The 19286-nt window shown below is 42.3% G+C and overlaps 1 pseudogene; it reads left to right on the top strand.

Annotated features, from left to right (window-relative positions):
- The first annotated feature begins 10268 nt into the window (after positions 1 to 10268).
- LOC135546676 (cotranscriptional regulator ARB2A homolog) overlaps positions 10269 to 19286 on the top strand; it is a 337690-nt pseudogene continuing 328672 nt past the window's right edge.

The following is a 19286-nucleotide window of genomic DNA, read 5'->3' as shown; positions in this document are numbered from 1 at the left end:
CCACAGCCAACCATATGAGCACCAGCAGACCAGCCAGGGTTTAACAAAGGCCTCACTAACACTGGGAGAGGTTGGGAACTACAGGTTGTTGTGTTGAGTGAACTGCTCAGCTCCAGAGATCACTGGATGGGGATAGTGCTGTGTGTTTTTGTCTCCCAGAGAAGGCATTTGTCTCCCAGAGAAGGCATCACTCCTCCTGGGTGGGGTTAGTGGATGCAGTCCATAGTGCAGTAATTAGTTGCTGCAGTACCCAGTGGTGACGAAAATAGCATTTGTCATACTAGAGTAGAAGTAAAAATACTCTATCAACCCTCCCCCTCCACATTTCCCTCTCCCTCTCTCTCTCCCTCCCCCTCTCTCCCTCCTTCCCTCCTTCCCCATCTCTCTCTCCCTCCTCTCTCACTCTCTCCCTCCTTCCCTCACTCCCCATCTCCCTCTCCCTCTCTCTCCCTCCTTCCCTCCCTCCCCCTCTCTCTCCTTCCTTCCCCATATCTCTCTCTCTCTCTCTCCCCCTCTCTCCCTCCCCAACTCCCTCCCTCCCCAACTCCCTCCCTCCCCCTCCCTCCCTCTCTCTCTCTCTCTCTCTCTCTCTCTCTCTCTCTCTCCCAACTCTCTCTCTCTCTCTCCTCTCTCTCCTCCCTCACTCCCCATCTCCCTCTCCCTATCTCTCCCTCTCTCTCCCTCCTTCCCTCCCTCCCCCTCTCTCTCCTTCCTTCCCCCCATCTCTCTCCCCCTCCCTCCCCAACCCCCCTCCCTCCCTCCCCAACTCCCTCCCTCCCTCCCTCCCTCCCTCCCTGCTCCCTCCCCATCTCCCTCCCTCTCTCCCTCTCTCTTTCTCTCCCCTCCCTCTCTCTCTCTCTCTCTCTCTCTCTCTCTCTCTCTCTCTCTCTCTCTCTCTGTGTCTGTTTGTCAGTGATTGCCTGCCTGCATGTGTCTCCGTGTGTGTGTGTGCCTGTGTCGATATGCATGCGTGTGTCCAATTTCAAAGGGTGCTCACAGATCTGTCGGTGGACTGGATCAGCTTTCCTTCTCCTGGCGGTCCTCGAGTTGGAGGGTGAGTGCTTGGCGACAGCAGCAGAGACTCTGTGGGCCACAGCTAAAGAGTAGGCCTGTCACTCTGATGAGACAGATGGACTGCAGACAGAGGAACACTGCTGTCTGGGTTGAGAGATGGACTGCAGACAGAGGAACACTGCTGTCTGGGTAGAGAGATGGACTGCAGACAGAGGAACACTGCTGTCTGGGTAGAGAGGTGGACTGCAGACAGAGGAACACTGCTGTTTGGGTAGAGAGATGGACTGCAGACAGAGGAACACTGCTGTCTGGGTAGAGAGATGGACTGCAGACAGAGGAACACTGCTGTCTGGGTAGAGAGATGGACTGCAGACAGAGGAACACTGCTGTCTGGGTTGAGAGATGGACTGCAGACAGAGGAACACTGCTGTCTGGGTTGAGAGATGGACTGCAGACAGAGGAACACTGCTGTCTGGGTTGAGAGATGGACTGCAGACAGAGGAACACTGCTGTCTGGGTTGAGAGATGGACTGCAGACAGATGAACACTGCTGTCTGGGTAGAGAGATGGACTCATGCAGATCCTATATTTATCTCAGTGGTTGGACCAGACAGAAGAGGAGTGAGGAACTCTTCTATGTGAACAGAGTGTGTTCTGGGTGTTGTAGTGTGAGGCTGTGGATATACTGCTCTATTATGTGATTTTAATATGGGACATTCTACAGTGTTTAACGTTATATTATGTTAAATTGTATCGTCAGTGTAGCTACACAACAGCTATATTTATTGAGTGCTGCCATGGACATAGGAATTGTGCTAAAGATAGAATGCATTATTTTTCGACAGATGGATGCTGTACAGATGGAAAATCTTAATGTGATCACCCACATTTGAGGTTAAAAAAAGGCTTCTGAAGTTTGTAATTTCTACTTTGCAATTTCTGATCTTACTTTCCCAAACCAACAAATGATCAACCTTTACAAAAATGTCCATTATAATCCACATAATAATTCAAATGTCCTGTTGCTATATAATTATTTTCTTGCTGTATCAAACTGGCTCAAAATACGATCCTACATCTGTAGGTGGAGTATAATTCCTTCTGTCAACTCTCTGTCTTGTCAATATTCAAATTCGCAGCCCTGTCCAATGCTTGTCAGTTACAATTGTCCTCCCACTCATAGCCAAGGGAAGTCACATATCCAAATTGAAATGGAGTGGACTCCTCGGTGGAAATGTAGTAGCGCTGACATTTACTCTATATTGCGAACTTGTCAGTTACACCAACTTGAGCCGGGTTGCTATGGGTCCTTTCCAATTGGTCTCTCTCTCTCCCACACTCTCTCTCTCTCTCTCTCTCTCTCTTCTCTCTCTCTCTCTCTTTCTCTCTCTCTCTTTCTTTCTCTCTCTCTCTCTTTCTTTCTCTCTCTCTCTCTCTCTCTTTCTCTCTCTCTCTCTTTCTCTCTCTCTCTCTTTCTCCCTCTCTCTTTCTCTCTCTCTCTCTCTCTCTCTCTCTCTCGCTCTCTTTCTCTCTCTCTCTCTCTCGCTCTCTTTCTCTCTCTCTCTCTCTCTCTCTCTCTCTCTCTCTCTCTCTCTCTCTCTCTCTCTCTCTCTCTCTCTCTCTCTCTCTCTCTCTCTCCCACTCTCTCCCACTCTCTCTCTCTCTCTCTCACACACTCTCTCTCTCCCACTCTCTCTCTCTTCTATTAAATATGCTTTATTGGCACAACGTAACAATGTACATATTGCCAAAACTTACGTTTGGATATTTACAGTATCGAAATAAAAATAATCAAAATTGTCAACGGGACAACAGTAACAACAATAACCAAGTGTCAAAATAAACATACATTCAACAATAACAATAAGCGTACAGTAGAGGACATGTGCAGGTTGATTGGTTTGTCAGACACTGTCCCTCAACTTATGGCAGGCAGCAATGTAGTGCGCTGCCAACCTGCGTCCTTCCCCAACAGGACGGGTAGCCTATTCTTATCAGAGAGGTCTATAAATGTATATTTTTTACATTTTGTCAGAAAATGCAGTTCTGTCTCAGGTTCTGCTCTTGTGCAGTGTTTGCACAGCCTTTCCTCTACAGGGAGCTAGGTTTTCCTGTGTCTACCCTTTTCTCTCTCTCTCTCTCTCTCTCTCTCTCTCTCTCTCTCTGTATGTCTGTCTATCTGTTAGTCCGTTTGTCTCTTTATTTCTCTCTATGTCTCACATTTTCATTTTCATCACAATGCACAATACTCGTTGGACATTGCCCAGTGTAAAACAGCACACTTTCATACGGTATGGGCAGTGTAACGCAAATACTAAAGGGCAAGTGCAGGAGCATGAAATGAAGTGCTGTATCCCTATCCCATATCCCGACAACTGTTGCAGACCTGTGGAGGACCAATGTTAACCTCCCCTCTCTGTTGACACATATCACCCTGGCATGCATGGAAAGCACTGACCTTTAGAAAGTTTAGCTATCTAAATATTTAGGTTTGGGTTATGACGGATCCCTCAGCATGTGTGAAGCCCCTGATGAGGCCCTCGGCATTTGTGAAGCACCTGATTAGGCCCTTGTCAGACTCATTTAACTGAGTGTTTCACGCCGTGTGGCTCTTTGTTTGACAGGCACCCTTTTAAACAAACACCGGTACCTGTCAGGGGATTGTGCTGGCACCCAGCGCAGCACAAACACGCCACTCTGAGGGAAGCCACTCCGACATTCACAGCTCACACAATTCCCCTCACTCATGTCTCACTCCTTTTCTTTCTCTCTAGTTGTTGTCTTTTCTTGTCAACATGCAGGAGAGAATTTGTTTGTAGAGTGCCAATATAGCCTAAAAACCACATATCCCTGTCCTTAGAATACATGTAGATTGTAAGATTCTTAGAAAGATACTGTAGGTAATTTACAGATTGATAATTCCTCTGCATGGCTTTAGTTCTTTATGAGATAAACATTGCTATGAAGGCTAACTGTCAGAATTAGCTCTCTATATCAGTGTCCAGACTGAATACAGATGTTGAAATACATCAGGGTTATTATTATTTGTAGATATTTTGAACAATCTCCTGTGATATGAATCCAGTAAATATATGAGTGTTAATATGGGTGTCCTATTCAGTATTCTTTGGATCCGCCGAGTCAGCAAGTCCTGTATTAATGCATGAGAAATGAGCCCAGCCCATACGAATTAAAGGGTTAGGTTCGCCTTATTAAGATGTAAATCCCAGGGAAACCTCTGAAATGAGGATGCTGTGTAGTTATTGTCAACTTTAGCCTACTTGAAACTGAATTTCAAATGTTTCTTTTACTCGCTTTTTCTTTGACTCTTTTACTCGCTCAAATTGGCTATATGCAATAGAATTAAACATTGTTGGTGTGTATTTGAGCTAAATTAGAATGCAAGGTCTAGGACAGTTAGACTGGTAATGTGAAACTTCCCTGGATAATGTTGAGTCTGTAGCATAAGGTAGCTTAGATATACATGGCAAGTGTTGCTATGTTAGACCTCTCTCTCTCTCTCTCTCTCTCCCTTTCGTTCTCTCTCTCTCTCTCTCTCTCTCCCTCCCTCTCTCCCTCACGCTGTCTCTCTCTCTCTCCCCCTCTCTCTCTCTCTTTCTCTCTCTCTTCTCTTACAAATGTGCACTTAACACCTTCCTGCAGAAAGGCTTCTCATTCATCAACTCTGTTTGTCCCAGTGACAAGCGGGGCGCTTCCTGAATATCAATATCAGCTAAGACAATGCGTCGCTCCGCTCAGCCAGTAACCTTCAGCTAAATGTCATTCTGCTTAATCCTATTTGAAAATTAAACATTGAAAAACCTTTAGCGTTTCGTCCTGCCCCTACTCCCTCCCTCTGTTCCTTCATCCCTCCCTCTTCCCTCCCTCAGTTCATTTTGCGTGGCATTCGTAAATATTATGTTCTTCAAGTGATTGGATTGTTATTGAACTGTGAAGTGTAATAGTCATGAGGTATAGCCATTGCCCCTCTCTCTCCTCCTCCCCACCCTCACCATTTCTAACTATACTGTGTCAGTACCTGGTGTCTTCCTCATGGTATAGAGTTGTCATGAGGCTGACTCAACCTCCCCCTCCTCCCTGTCTCTCTCTTTCCTCTCCACCCCTCACACTCCCACTCGTTGGTCTGTCTATCAGCTGACAGTCCACTGGCTCGGTGATAGAGAGAGGGAGAAATGGAGAGAGAGAGAAAGACTAAACAAAGAGGAGAAGAAAGCAGAGATGTGCGAAGGGCCCCATGAATCAAACGCACATATTTACATAAACAAATCCTCCCCGTATAGACAGTAATTACCACGGTGACAGTGTGGCAGAAGAAGAGAAAGAGGATGTCTGATTCGGCTAGAGACACAATGACTGAGGCAGAAACTCCATCAAAGTGCTCACATGGAGGGGCCTGCTCACATGGAGGGGCCTGCTCGCATGGAGGGGCCTGCTCGCACGGAGGGGCCTGCTCGCACGGAGGGGCCTGCTCGCACGGAGGGGCCTGCTCGCACGGAGGGGCCTGCTCACACGGAGGGGCCTGCTCACATGGAGGGGCCTGCTCACACGGAGGGGCCTGCTCACACGGAGGGGCCTGCTCGCATGGAGGGGCCTGCTCGCATGGAGGGGCCTGCTCACACGGAGGGGCCTGCTCGCATGGAGGGGCCTGCTCGCACGGAGGGGCCTGCTCGCACGGAGGGGCCTGCTCGCACGGAGGGGCCGGCTCACATGGAGGGGCCTGCGCACATGGAGGGGCCGGCTCGCATGGAGGGGCCTGCGCACATGGAGGGGCCGGCTCGCATGGAGGGGGCGGCTCGCATGGAGGGGCATGCTCGCATGGAGGGGCCGGCTCACATGGAGGGACCTGCTCGCATGGAGGGACCTGCTCGCATGGAGGGGCCTGCTCGAATGGAGGGGCCGGCTCGCATGGAGGGGCCTGCTCGAATGGAGTGGCCTGCTCGAATGGAGGGGCCTGCTCCATGGAGGGGCAGGCTCGCATGGATGGGCCTGCTCGCATGTAGAGGCCTACTCGCATAGAGGGGCCTGACGGAGCTGTGATGTGTGTTCTAGATAGATAGAAATCCCTGGTAAATAACTAAGCACTGTGTGTGTGTGTGTGTGTGTGTGTGTGTGTGTGTGTGTGTGTGTGTGTGTGTGTGTGTGTGTGTGTGTGTGTGTGTGCGTGCGTTTGTGTGTTCCAGGTGGGAGATCAAAATGGTGCACTCTGGAAGATAAAGAGAAGCCTGTGGTGGAGGAACTACAGAAATGCTACTTCAACCAGAACCCTGCTTGATCTCAAGGCCCAGGAGGAACAGCATGTAGCAGCAAACATCATCAATTAAAACTACTGCACTCCATTCAGAAGACTCCTTGCACCAAAATCTGTGTGTGTGTGTGTGTGTGTGTGTGTGTGTGTGTGTGTGTGTGTGTGTGTGTGTTTGCTGCATCATTGGGATTTCATCTTTTTGGTGTACATCCATGGGACAGGTTTCTGGATTGGAGGCAGAGTTTGTCTGCTTGAGACGATGTGTTACCAGGGACTGATCACTGAGGTTGAAGCAGCTCGTGTAAAGGCATTGGTGTCAGCATATTTTCTCCCAGTTCAAACAACAAACTTCAAATACTCAGATTTAGAGGAGAAGATGTGTTATGATTACAAACTGTCACCAGAATGTGTCCCACCATGTAACAGACAGTACTGAGAGCATAGTTTGTTATTTGTTATTTCTGATACTTTCCCTACCAGGTTTTCTGTATATTGGTTTCATCAGACCAGAGAGTCTTGTTTCTCATGGTCTGAGAGTCATTTAGGTGCCTTTTGGCAAACTCCAAGCAGGCTGTCATGTGCCTTTTACTGAGGAGTGGATTGCATCTTGCCATGCTACCATAAAGGCCTGATTGCTGGAGTGCTGCAGAGATGGTTGTCCTTCTGGAAGATTCTCCCATCTCCACAGAGGAACTCTGGAGCTCCGTGGGAGTGACCATCAGGTTCTTGGTCACCTCCCTGACCAAGGACCATCTCCCTCGATTGCTCTGTTTGTCCGGAGGGGCAGTTATAGGAAGAGTCTTGGTGGTTCCAAACTTCTTCCATTTAAGACAAATGGAGGCCACTGTGTTCTTGGGGACCTTCAATGCTTCAGAAATGTTTTGGTACTACACGGACTGTCTTGGAGCTATACAGACTATTTAGTAAGCATTTCACTGTAAGGTATTCGGAGCATGTGACAAATAAACATTTTATTTGATCTGAATTCCTTCAACCTCATGGCTTGGTTTTTCACAGTCAACTGTGAGACCTTATGTAGACAGGTGTGTGCCTTTCCAAATCATGTCCAATCAATTGAATTGACCACAGGTGGACTCCAATCAAGTTGTAGAAACATCTCAAAGACAATCAGTGGAAACAGGATGCACCTGAGCTCAATTTCAAGTCTCATACCAATGGGTTTGAATACTTATGTAAATAAGATATTTTTCATTTTCATACATTTGCAAAAATTGCAAAAAAAATGTTTTCACTTTGTCATTACGGGGTGTTCTGTGTTGATTGATGAGGAGTTTTTTTCAGTTAATCCATTTTAGATTAAGGCTGTAACATAACAAAATGTGGAAAAGGTCAAGGGATTTGAATACTTTCCCAATGCACTGTATATGATCATATAAACTACTAATAAAATAACAACAACAAAATGCTCTCAAGCTATTCTTTTTCTCCACGTGAAAAAGTGTGCTGCTTATATTTAGCATAATACAATGAAAGCTATTATTTTCATATTGGTGTAGGAATTTAAGCTACTACTCGTGTAAAATGTTAGGATTTACACAACAAGGTTCTCTCATCTATTCTCAGGAAAGAATGGAAGCTGTGGTTTGTTTTGTCTTTCCAAAACAAACACTCACTATTCAATCACATTCTTATACATTTCCATTGTTGACAGGTGATATCTTACTTCTAGAAAACACCAGTCAATGGAAAATGAAGGCTTCATCACAAATACTCAATAGTTGTTTTATGGAGAATTGCACTTTGCAGGATAATGTGATTATTGACACATAAGCAGCAGAGAATTCCAAAGAAGAGCTTATTCTAATGTTTAGCTTCCCCAGGAGTTATGACTCATTGATTTCCCTGAATAAAGGAAACATATTTATTCTAACAGTAAACCTATGCTGCTTTTGGGATGTAATGTTTATGTTGGAGGATGAAAACTGCTTATACAGTGCCTTCAGAAACGATTCACACCCTTTTACTTTTTACACATTTATTTTGTTACAAAATGGGATTAAAATGGATTTAAATGTCATTTTCTGTCAACTATCTTCCCAAAACACTCGAATGTAAAAGAGAAAGAAAAATCTGAACATTTTTATTTTTAAATCATGAGAAATAAAACAGTATTCATCCCCCAGAGTCAATAGATGTTAGAATCACCTTTGGCAGCGATTTCAGCAGTGAGTCTTTCTGTGTTTCTAAGATCTTTACACACCTGCATTAACAGTTGCACATTATTATTTTCAAAATTCTTCAAGTTCTGTCAAATTAGTTGTTGATCATTGATTGCTTGACAACAATTTTCACGTATTGCCATAGATTTTCAAACAGATTGAAGTCAAAACTGTAACTCGGCCACTCAGGAACATTCGCTGTCTTCTTGGTAAGCAACTCCAGTGTATTTTTTTTTTGGCCTTGTGTTTTAGGTTATTGTCCTGCTGAAAGGTGAATTCATCTCCCGGTGTCTGGTGGAAAGCAGACTGAACCAGTTTTTCCTCTAGAATTTGGCCTGTGCTAAGCTCCATTCCGTTTTTTTTCTTCCAGAAAAACTTCCCAGTCCTTAAAGGGATACTTCGGGATTTTGGCAAAGATGCCATTTATCTACTTTCCCAGAGTTAGATGAACTCACGGATACCATTTTTATGTTTCTGCGTTTCTCTGGGAAAGTATATAAATGTCCTCATTTTCCAAAATCCCAAAGTATACTTTTAACGATTACAAACATACTTATAACATGATGTAGCTACCACTATGCTTGAAAATATGGAGAGTGGTGCTCAGTAATGTATTGTACTGGATTGGCTCCAAACTTAAAGGTTTGTATTCAGGACAAAAAGTTTATTGCTTTGTCACATTTTGTACAGCATTATTTTAACTTCCTTTTTGCAATAGAATGCATGTTTTGGACAGGCTACCTTCTGTACAGAATACCTTCTTTTCACTCTGTCATTTAGGTTAGTATACAATGTTGTTTATCCATCCTCAGTTTTCTTTTATCACAGCCATTAAACTCTGTAACTGTTTTAATGTCACCATTAGCATCATGCTGAAATCCCTGAGCGGTTTCCTTCCTCTCCGGCAACTGAGTTCGGAAGGACGCCCGTATCTTTGTAGTGACCAGGTGTGTTGATAGAACATCCAAAATGTAATTAATTTCTTCACCATGGTCAAAGGGATATCAATGTCTGCTTTTATTTTTTTATACCCATCTACCAATAGGTTCCCTTCTTTGCAAAGCATTGGAACACCTCCCTGGTCTTTGTGGTTGAATCTGTGGTTGAAATTGACTGCTCGACTGAGGGACCTTACAGATAAGTGTATGTGTGGGGTACAGAGATGAGGTAGTCATTCAAAAATTATGTTAAACACTATTATTGCAACTTCTTATGTGACTTGTTAAGCACATTTTTACTTCTGAACTTATTTAGGCTTGGCATAACAAAGGGGTTGAATACTTATTGACTCAAGACATTTCAGTTTTTCTTTTTAATGAATTTGTAAAATTTGAAAAACATAATTCCACTTTAACATTGTGGGGTATTGTGTGTAGGCCAGTGACATTTAAACTTTGTTAAGTCAAGTTTGGGGCGGCAGGGTAGCTTAGTGGTTAGAGTGTTGGAAGGTTGCAAGTTCAAACCCCTGAGCTGACAAGGTACAAATCTGTCGTTCTGCCCCTGAACAGGCAGTTAACCCACTGTTCCTAGACCGTCATTGCAAGTAAGATTTTCTGACTTCCCCTATTAAATAAAGGTAAAATGTAAATTCAGGCTTGAACAACAAAATGTGGAGAAAGTCAAGAGGTGTGAATACTTTCTGAAGGCCCTGTACTCTTGAAACCCGTGGGTGCGGGACGGTGCGGGCATTCTTCCAATGTGACGTGCCTTGGTGGGTGGAGCTGTCTCTTTAAATATTCCTTCCAGGCGGTTGTCTCGGTAACCCGGAAGCTTCCATTTCTAAGATTCCTTCCTGATTTGTACATTTTAAGGAGGCAGTGTCAATGGATGCTGTATGATTGTTATTTGGACATTCGCTTGTTACGTGTTGGTATGCGATTCAAGCAAATTGCATGATTGTAAAATAAACGAATATATGCCATGCACACGTGTGAAACGAACGCGTTGCTCCTGGAGGTGGCTTCACGTGTATGCATGCACACTCCCTGTCCCTGGGTTTAGGTTGTTTGGATACCTCTGCCTCTTGCACGCAAGTGTTTGCATATTCATGTCCAGCTATATTGTTTAGCTAACTAGCTACAGTAACTTACTAAAATGTCAGCGCCTGTTATTTCCGAAGTTAGCTAGCTACATGGTATTTGCCATGCTTCTGCAACCCATAGCAACCCATAGCAGGTTAACTACTTAGCCTCATTGAATTAAGCTATACGGTGACCAAATGGTAGTTATGTTGGATACCACACCATGCAGTGTGGTTACGACAGTGGTGTCAAGAAATGCCACAAATTAAATAGTAAGCTAGGGGAACTGTTGTTCTCTGTGTATTTATCTTGATAACTATTTAAAATGTATATGATTCCTTCTGCATTATTGTATGTATTCATTCCTTGTAACTATTACCACAAATGAATGTCCTGCCTTCACTAGTAATGTACCTATCTTTAAAATACAAACAATGTAGTAGTTCATGTTACATTTGTAACTAGTTACTGTTTTAAAAAACAATATATATATAAAGTAGGAGCCCCATGTTCTGTTCCCTTCCATGTAGAATGACCTGCAGTGATCCACAGGAACAGAACATCCATGTTTACTCGACCCTGCACTTTTATACTGTTCATTTTGTGGATAACCATGGCCCAGATTCCTGGCCAGGAGGATAAAGGGAAAACAACTGCACTGAAAGGTAAGCAACGGGCTAGTTGGTCTTGGCTTTCTTGTATAGTTCAGTGTGATTATGTGTTTACTCACAGCTGGAAGGTAAATGTAAACTTGCCAACTTGTATTTCTTGGTGTCCGTTGTGTTGTCTGTCACAAGGGCCCTTGAAGACTGGTGAACAGTTCTCCTACTGTCTGTCACCTAGACATTTGTTTGCAGAGAGGACTCTAGTTTTTGAGAGTAGGAAGGACTAGATAAAGGGAGAAATGTGATTTGCCCTCTCAATCTCGAGCCTGAAGTCTACTGTCTTTTTTCTCTGCATATCCCCTTTGTCTTTCCACGGGTTCCAGTAAACATGAGACACACACTGCCTATGTTTGAATTGAGTATTTAGGGTGCTTTCCCCTCTTTACCTCATGTAGGCTAAACATATTTATTCAATTCATATGGAACAGCCCTGAAGAGTGTTGAATAGGGAATCTTCAGTTTAAACAATAACAAATCGGGGACCCCACTTCTGTTTTGGTTAATAACAACTGAGAGATGAAGCTAGAGAAATGTAACCACTCTCAAATTCATAGACCGAGCTATGGATGCAAGGACTGACCATCCCAGATATCAGAATTATATCCGGAACAAAAATAATAAACACAACATGCAACAATTTCAAAGATTTCAATGAGTTACAGTTCATATAAGGAAATCAGTCAATTGAAATCAAGTCATTAGGCCCTAACACATCTCCTTCAAATAGAGTTGACTGATGGGCTGATGATTGTGGCCTGTGGAATGTTGTCCCACTCCTTTTCAATGGCTGTGCGAAGTTGCTGGATATTGGCAGGAACTGGAACATGCTGTCGTACATGTCGATTCAGAGCATCCCAAACATGCTCAAAGGCTGACATGTCTGCTGAGTATGCAGGCATGGAAGAACTGGGACATTTTCAACTTCCAGGAATTGTGTACAGATCCTTGAGACATGGGTCCGTGCTGAAACATGTGGTGATGGCACCAGATGAATGGCACGACAATGGGCCTCAGAATCTCGTCATGGTATCGCTGTGCATTCAAATTGCCATCGAAAAAATGCAATTGTGTTCATTGTCTGTAACTTATGCCTGCCCATACCATAACCCCCCCGCCACCATGGGGCACTCTGTTGACATCGTTAACATCAGCAAACCACTCGCCTACACAACGCCATACACGTGGTCTGCATTTGTGATGCAGGTTAAACGTAGTGCCAAATTCTCTAAAAGGATGTTTGAGGTGGCTTATGGTAGAGAAATGAACATTCAATTATCTCGCAATACCTCTGGTAGACATTCCTGCACTCAGCATGCCAATTGCAAGCTCCCTCAAAACATGAGACATCTGTGGCATTGTGTTGTGTTACAGAACTGCACATTTTAGAGTGGCCTTTTATTGTCTCCAGCACAAGGTGCACCTGTGTAATGATCATGCTGTTTAATCAGCTTCTTGATATGCCACACCTGTCAGGTGGATGGATTATTTTTTCAAAGAAGAAATGCTCACTAACAGGCATATAACCTGTTACTAACAGGGATATAACACACTTTACGTGTTGCGTTTATATTTTTTGTTTAGTGTAGTTTTAGCCATGTTTTGAGGCTATACAGTATTTGGTTTACATTTTCATTATTCTTTGCTTATTTGAGCAGTTCTTGCCATAATATGGACTTATTTTACCAAATATGGCTATCTTCTGTATTACTACCCCTACCTTGTCACACAACTGAATTGCTCAAACGCGTTTCCTCAAATGAACTTTTTAAATGAACTTTTTAAGAAGGAACACCTGTTAATATTAATATGAAATGCACTCCAGGTGCACTCCACCTCATGAAGCTGGTTGAGAGAATGCCAAGCTTGTGCAAAGCTGTCAAGGAAAAGGGTGGCTATTTGAAAATATATTTTGATTTGTTTATCCCTTTTTTTGGTTACTACATGATTCCATATGTGTTATTTAATAGTTTTGATGTCTTCACTACTATTCGATAATGTAGAAAATATTAAAAATAAAGAAAAACCCTTGAATGAGTAGGTGTTCTAAAACTTTTGACCGGTAGAGTATGTAGCAATTGCAAATGGCCTCTTTTTAATGTATTTTTTTGTTATGACTTCTAACCATGTCCAAGCACTCTGCAATAGCCTAGGTTAGTTTCCTTCTGTAATTTAGCCTAATTAGTTGTTGTTGTATATTATGAAACTGTACTAAGAGGAAACATTACTACAACACTGTAAATATGAATACGTAGCCGTGGCCTATTTCATTTGTTTCATTCTGCTAAACCAACATAGTCTTCCCAGCAACAATTGTCACTGAGTTCAAGTCACAGTAACTGGAAGTCTTGGGATCCAAAAAACAAAACATGAAGAGATGAGACTAGGCCTTTATCCGTTATGACTGCCTCTGTGTTTTCAGCAGGTTGTGAGTGTAAATGTTGCTAGTATTGATTCTCTGTGTCCCTCCCCACACCTGGCCCAGACTTGTTGTCCAGAATAGACTTAGTTGAACTAATGATGAAGGACGAACCTCCACTCACTTTCCCCAAGACGCTTGAAGAGTTTGAGTACACTTTCAACGAGCGTAAGTCATATCATTTCTATTTTGTGTGGATGTCTTGCATGGAAATGATTGCTTTGTATTTAACATTACATGTTGTACAAATCATTTAGCTAAATCTCGGTTTTGAAAAGATTCCGCATCATTTGAATGCACAGGAAATCATCCTCATTTTGAGACCTGTATTAGAGAACCTGTCTCAGATTCTTCCATCTCTCCCTCTCTTCTGCTCTCTCCCTCTGTCCTGCACTGCTTTTGTCTCTTTCTCTCTTGCTCTCGCTCTCCTGCCCTTTCTCTCTATCCTGCACTTCTCTCACTCGCTCTCTTTCTCCCTCCTCGTCCTCTCTTTCTCTGTGTGACAGCCTCTGCTGGCTGGCTATGTGGCTGTCCTGAGGAAGACATGTTGTGTACTCTACGGCCTGTCAGTAACCTACTCAGCCTTGCACTCAATCTGACGGAGGATTTGCATAGCCTTGTTGCCCTTAAGAACAGGCCCGGGCTGCCACGGCTGAGGAGCCTGCCTTGGGTGTCTTCTTCACTCTCCAAGAATATCATTTCTAAATAAAGCCCCTCCGGCTCAGTGCTGCCATGACTGGAGGGTATTCTTCACCAACACCCAAGTTAGCCTGCGTCTAAATAGTGTAAAAGATATGACCATATTTAAGAGGCTGTATACAATTGAAACCGGTATGTTAATTATAAAGATGATGACTTCGTCACAGTAGCCCTCCGGTTTTTCATTACTGGAAATCCAAGGTTATGTACACCTATTACGCTCCAGAATTGGGAACTGCATGCTAATTATGCCAGAAAAAGGGGAGAAATTTTGAGGAAACCTATTCCTCTGAGAGGCTGTGTTGTGGAGGCGATGGAGCTGAACTCTCATACACACACAAGTGCGCACACCCAAGTGCACACACACACACTTAATTACAGTGCCTTCAGAAAGCATTCATACCCCTTGACTTATTGCACAGTTTGTTGTGTTACAGCCTGAATTCAAAATGGATCAAATTGATTTTGTTTCTCACCCATCTACACACAATACCCCATAATGACAAAGTGAAAACATGTTTTGATACATTTTTGCAAATGTATTGAAAAGGAAATACAGAAATACTCTTTCTGATTTATATAAGTATTCACACCCCTGAGTCAATACATGTTAGAACACCTTTGGCAGTGATTACAGCAGTGAGTCTTTCTGGGTAAGTCTATAAGAGCTTTACACACCTGGATTGTATAGTGAACAAGCATATAAACGCAGCATATAAAGTGCTTTGTTTTCATGAGCTAAATAAAATATCCAGATACTTTCCATACACACAAAAAGCTTCTTTCTCAGAAATGTTGTGCAGCAATTGGTTTACATTCCTGTTAGTAAGCATTTCTCCTTTGTATTCAGGACATTCTTTCAGCAAAATAAAATGTGCAGCTTTACTTTAGTGCCTTATTACAAACAGGATGCATGTTTTGGAATAGTATTCTGTACAGGCTTCTTTCTTTTCATTTAGGTCAGTAATGTGGAGCAACTACAGTTCCACTTTGACATTACGGGGTATTCTGTGTCGGCCATTGACACAACATCTGGCCTTCGTCCATTTAAAATTCAGCCTGAAACACCACAAAATGTGGAAGGAGGGGTGTGGATCCATTCTGAAGGCGCTCCAGGTTTACATGACCTTGGATGTGTAGTAATGAAGAACAGCAAGACTCCTGTGATGAAGTCATCCTCTTTATAATTAACATACATCAGTTGTATTAAAGCCTCCTAAATGTTTCATTCATTACATGGTCATATCATTGTGTTCTGCATTGTTGGGAAGGGCCCAAAAGTTATCAGTTCACTGTTAGACTGCACCTGTTGTTTACAAAGCATGTGACAAATAAGATTTGATTTGAGACACACACGCCTTGCATGTAGTTTCATTAGGATCCACTCTTCCTTCTGTGAAGTGCTACTGTTTAATAGCTCACTTCTCGCCCCACTGTGTATGCATAATAGATTATTATTTTTTGCCGGGTTTGCCGTTGCGGAATAATTGAGAAAGTATGAGACCCTACGGCTATTTTGGTTAAGTACGTATACGTATAGCTTTATGGGTTTTGCAGTCTTAGACGTCACAATTACATTTAATACTGTTTTGTTCTTCGATATGTTGCCGTGTCAACAGCAGGATAGATGGTTATGTTACAGTGTCAACAGAATGATAGATAGTTATGTTCGTGTCAACAGAATGATAGATGGTCGTTACAGTGTCAACAGAATGATAGATAGTTATGTTCAGTGTCAACAGAATGATAGATGGTCGTTACAGTGTCAACAGAATGATAGATGGTCGTTACAGTGTCAACAGAATGATAGATAGTTGTTACAGTGTCAACAGAATGATAGATAGTTGTTACAGTGTCAACAGAATGATAGATGGTCGTTACAGTGTCAACAGAATGATAGATAGTTGTTACAGTGTCAACAGAATGATAGATGGTTATGTTACAGTGTCAACAGAATGATTGATTGTTGTTAGTGTCAACAGAATGATAGATAGTTGTTACCGTGTCAACATAATGATAGATAGTTGTTACAGTGTCAACAGAATGATAGATGGTTATGTTACAGTGTCAACAGAATAATAGATGGTCGTTACAGTGTTAACAGAATGATAGATAGTTGTTACAGTGTCAACAGAATGATAGATGGTTATGTTAGTGTCAACAGAATGATTGATTGTTGTTAGTGTCAACAGAATGATAGATAGTTGTTACAGTGTCAACAGAATGATAGATAGTTGTTACAGTGTCAACAGAATGATAGATGGTTATGTTACAGTGTCAACAGAATGATAGATGGTCGTTACAGTGTCAACAGAATGATAGATCGTTGTTACAGTGTCAACAGAATGATAGATAGTTGTTACAGTGTCAACAGAATGATAGGTAGTTGTTACAGTGTCAACGGAATGATAGATAGTTGTTACAGTGTCAACAGAATGATAGATGGTTGTTAGTGTCAACAGAATGATAGATAGTTGTTACAGTGTCAACAGAATGATAGATAGTTGTTACAGTGTCAACAGAATGATAGATGGTTGTTAGTGTCAACAGAATGATATATAGTTGTTACAGTGTCAACAGAATGATAGATACAGTGCCTTGCGAAAGTATTCGGCCCCCTTGAACTTTGCGACCTTTTGCCACATTTCAGGCTTCAAACATAAAGATATAAAACTGTATTTTTTTTGTGAAGAATAAACAACAAGTGGGACACAATCATGAAGTGGAACGACATTTATTGGATATTTCAAACTTTTTTAACAAATCAAAAACTGAAAAATTGGGCGTGCAAAATTATTCAGCCCCTTTACTTTCAGTGCAGCAAACTCTCTCCAGAAGTTCAGTGAAGATCTCTGAATGATCCAATGTTGACCTAAATGACTAATGATGATAAATACAATCCACCTGTGTGTAATCAAGTCTCCGTATAAATGCACCTGCACTGTCATAGTCTCAGAGGTCCGTTAAAAGCGCAGAGAGCGTCATGAAGAACAAGGAACACACCAGGCAGGTCCGAGATACTGTTGTGAAGAAGTTTAAAGCCGGATTTGGATACAAAAAGATTTCCCAAGGTTTAAACATCCCAAGGAGCACCGTGCAAGCGATAATATTGAAATGGAAGTAGTATCAGACCACTGCAAATCTACCAAGACCTGGCCGTCCCTCTAAACTTTCAGCTCATACAAGGAGAAGACTGATCAAAGATGCAGCCAAGAGGCCCATGATCACTCTGGATGAACTGCAGAGATCTACAGCTGAGGTGGGAGACTCTGTCCATAGGACAACAATCAGTCGTATATTGCACAAATCTGGCCTTTATGGAAGAGTGGCAAGAAGAAAGCCATTTCTTAAAGATATCCATAAAAAGTGTTGTTTAAAGTTTGCCACAAGCCACCTGGGAGACACACCAAACATGTGGAAGAAGGTGCTCTGGTCAGATGAAACCAAAATTGAACTTTTTGGCAACAATGCAAAAGTTATGTTTGGCATAAAAGCAACACAGCTCATCACCCTGACCACACATCCCCACTGTCAAACATGGTGGTGGCAGCATCATGGTTTGGTCCTGCTTTTCTTCAGCAGGGACAGGAAAGATGGTTAAAATTGATGGGAAGATGGATGGAGCCAAATACAGGACCATTCTGGAAGAAACCCTGATGGAGTCTGCAAAAGACCTGAGACTGGGACGGAGATTTGTCTTCCAACAAGACAATGATCCAAAACATAAAGCAAAATCTACAATGGAATGGTTAAAAAATAAACATATCCAGGTGTTAGAATGACCAAGTCAAAGTCCAGACCTGAATCCAATCGAGAATCTGTGGAAAGAACTGAAAACTGCTGTTCACAAATGCTCTCCATCCAACCTCACTGAGCTCGAGCTGTTTTGCAAGGAAGAATGGGAAAACATTTCAGTCTCTCGATGTGCAAAACTGATAGAGACATACCCCAAGCGACTTACAGCTGTAATCGCATCAAAAGGTGGCGCTACAAAGTATTAACTTAAGGGGGCTGAATAATTTTCCACGCCCAATTTTTCAGTTTTTGATTTGTTAAAAAGTTTGAAATATCCAATAAATGTCGTTCCACTTCATGATTGTGTCCCACTTGTTGTTGATTCTTCACAAAAAAATACAGTTTTATATCTTTATGTTTGAAGCCTGAAATGTGGCAAAAGGTCGCAAAGTTCAAGGGGGCCGAATACTTTCGCAAGGCACTGTAGTTGTTACAGTGTCAACAGAATGATAGATTGTTGTTAGTGTCAACAGAATGATAGATAGTTGTTAGTGTCAACAGAATGATAGATTGTTGTTAGTGTAAACAGAATGATAGATAGTTGTTACAGTGTCAACAGAATGAAAGATGGTCGTTACAGTGTTAACAGAATGATAGATAGTTGTTAGTGTCAACAGAATGATGGATAGTTGTTACAGTGTCATCAGAATGATAGATAGTTGTTACAGTGTCAACAGAATGATAGATAGTTGTTACAGTGTCAACAGAATGATAGATTGTTGTTAGTGTCAACAGAATGTTAGATTGTTGTTAGTGTCAACAGAATGATAGATTGTTGTTATTGTCAACAGAATGATAGATTGTTGTTATTGTCAACAGAATGATAGAATGTTGTTACAGTGTCAACAGAATGATACATGTTTTTTTTAGCGTCAACAGAATGATAGATGGTTTTGTTACAGTCTCAGCAGAATGATAGATGGTTTTGTTACAGTCTCAGCAGAATGATAGATGGTTTTGTTACAGTCTCAACAGAATGATTGATGGTTTTGTTACAGTGTCAACAGATTGATAGATGGTTTTGTTACAGTGTCAACAGAATGATAGATGGTTGTGTTACAGTGTCAACAGAATGATAGATGGTTTTGTTAGTGTCAACAGAATGATAGATGGTTGTTAGTGTCAACAGAATGATAGATGGTTTTGTTACAGTGTCAACAGAATGATAGATGGTTTTGTTACAGTCTCAACAGAATGATAGATGGTTTTGTTACAGTGTCAACAGAATGA

Source organism: Oncorhynchus masou, chromosome 1 (genome assembly GCF_036934945.1).
Source record: "Oncorhynchus masou masou isolate Uvic2021 chromosome 1, UVic_Omas_1.1, whole genome shotgun sequence".
NCBI classification, from domain to species: Eukaryota; Metazoa; Chordata; class Actinopteri; order Salmoniformes; family Salmonidae; genus Oncorhynchus; species Oncorhynchus masou.
Note: the sequence above shows the minus strand (reverse complement) of the source record. Positions and strands in the feature narration are given on the sequence as shown.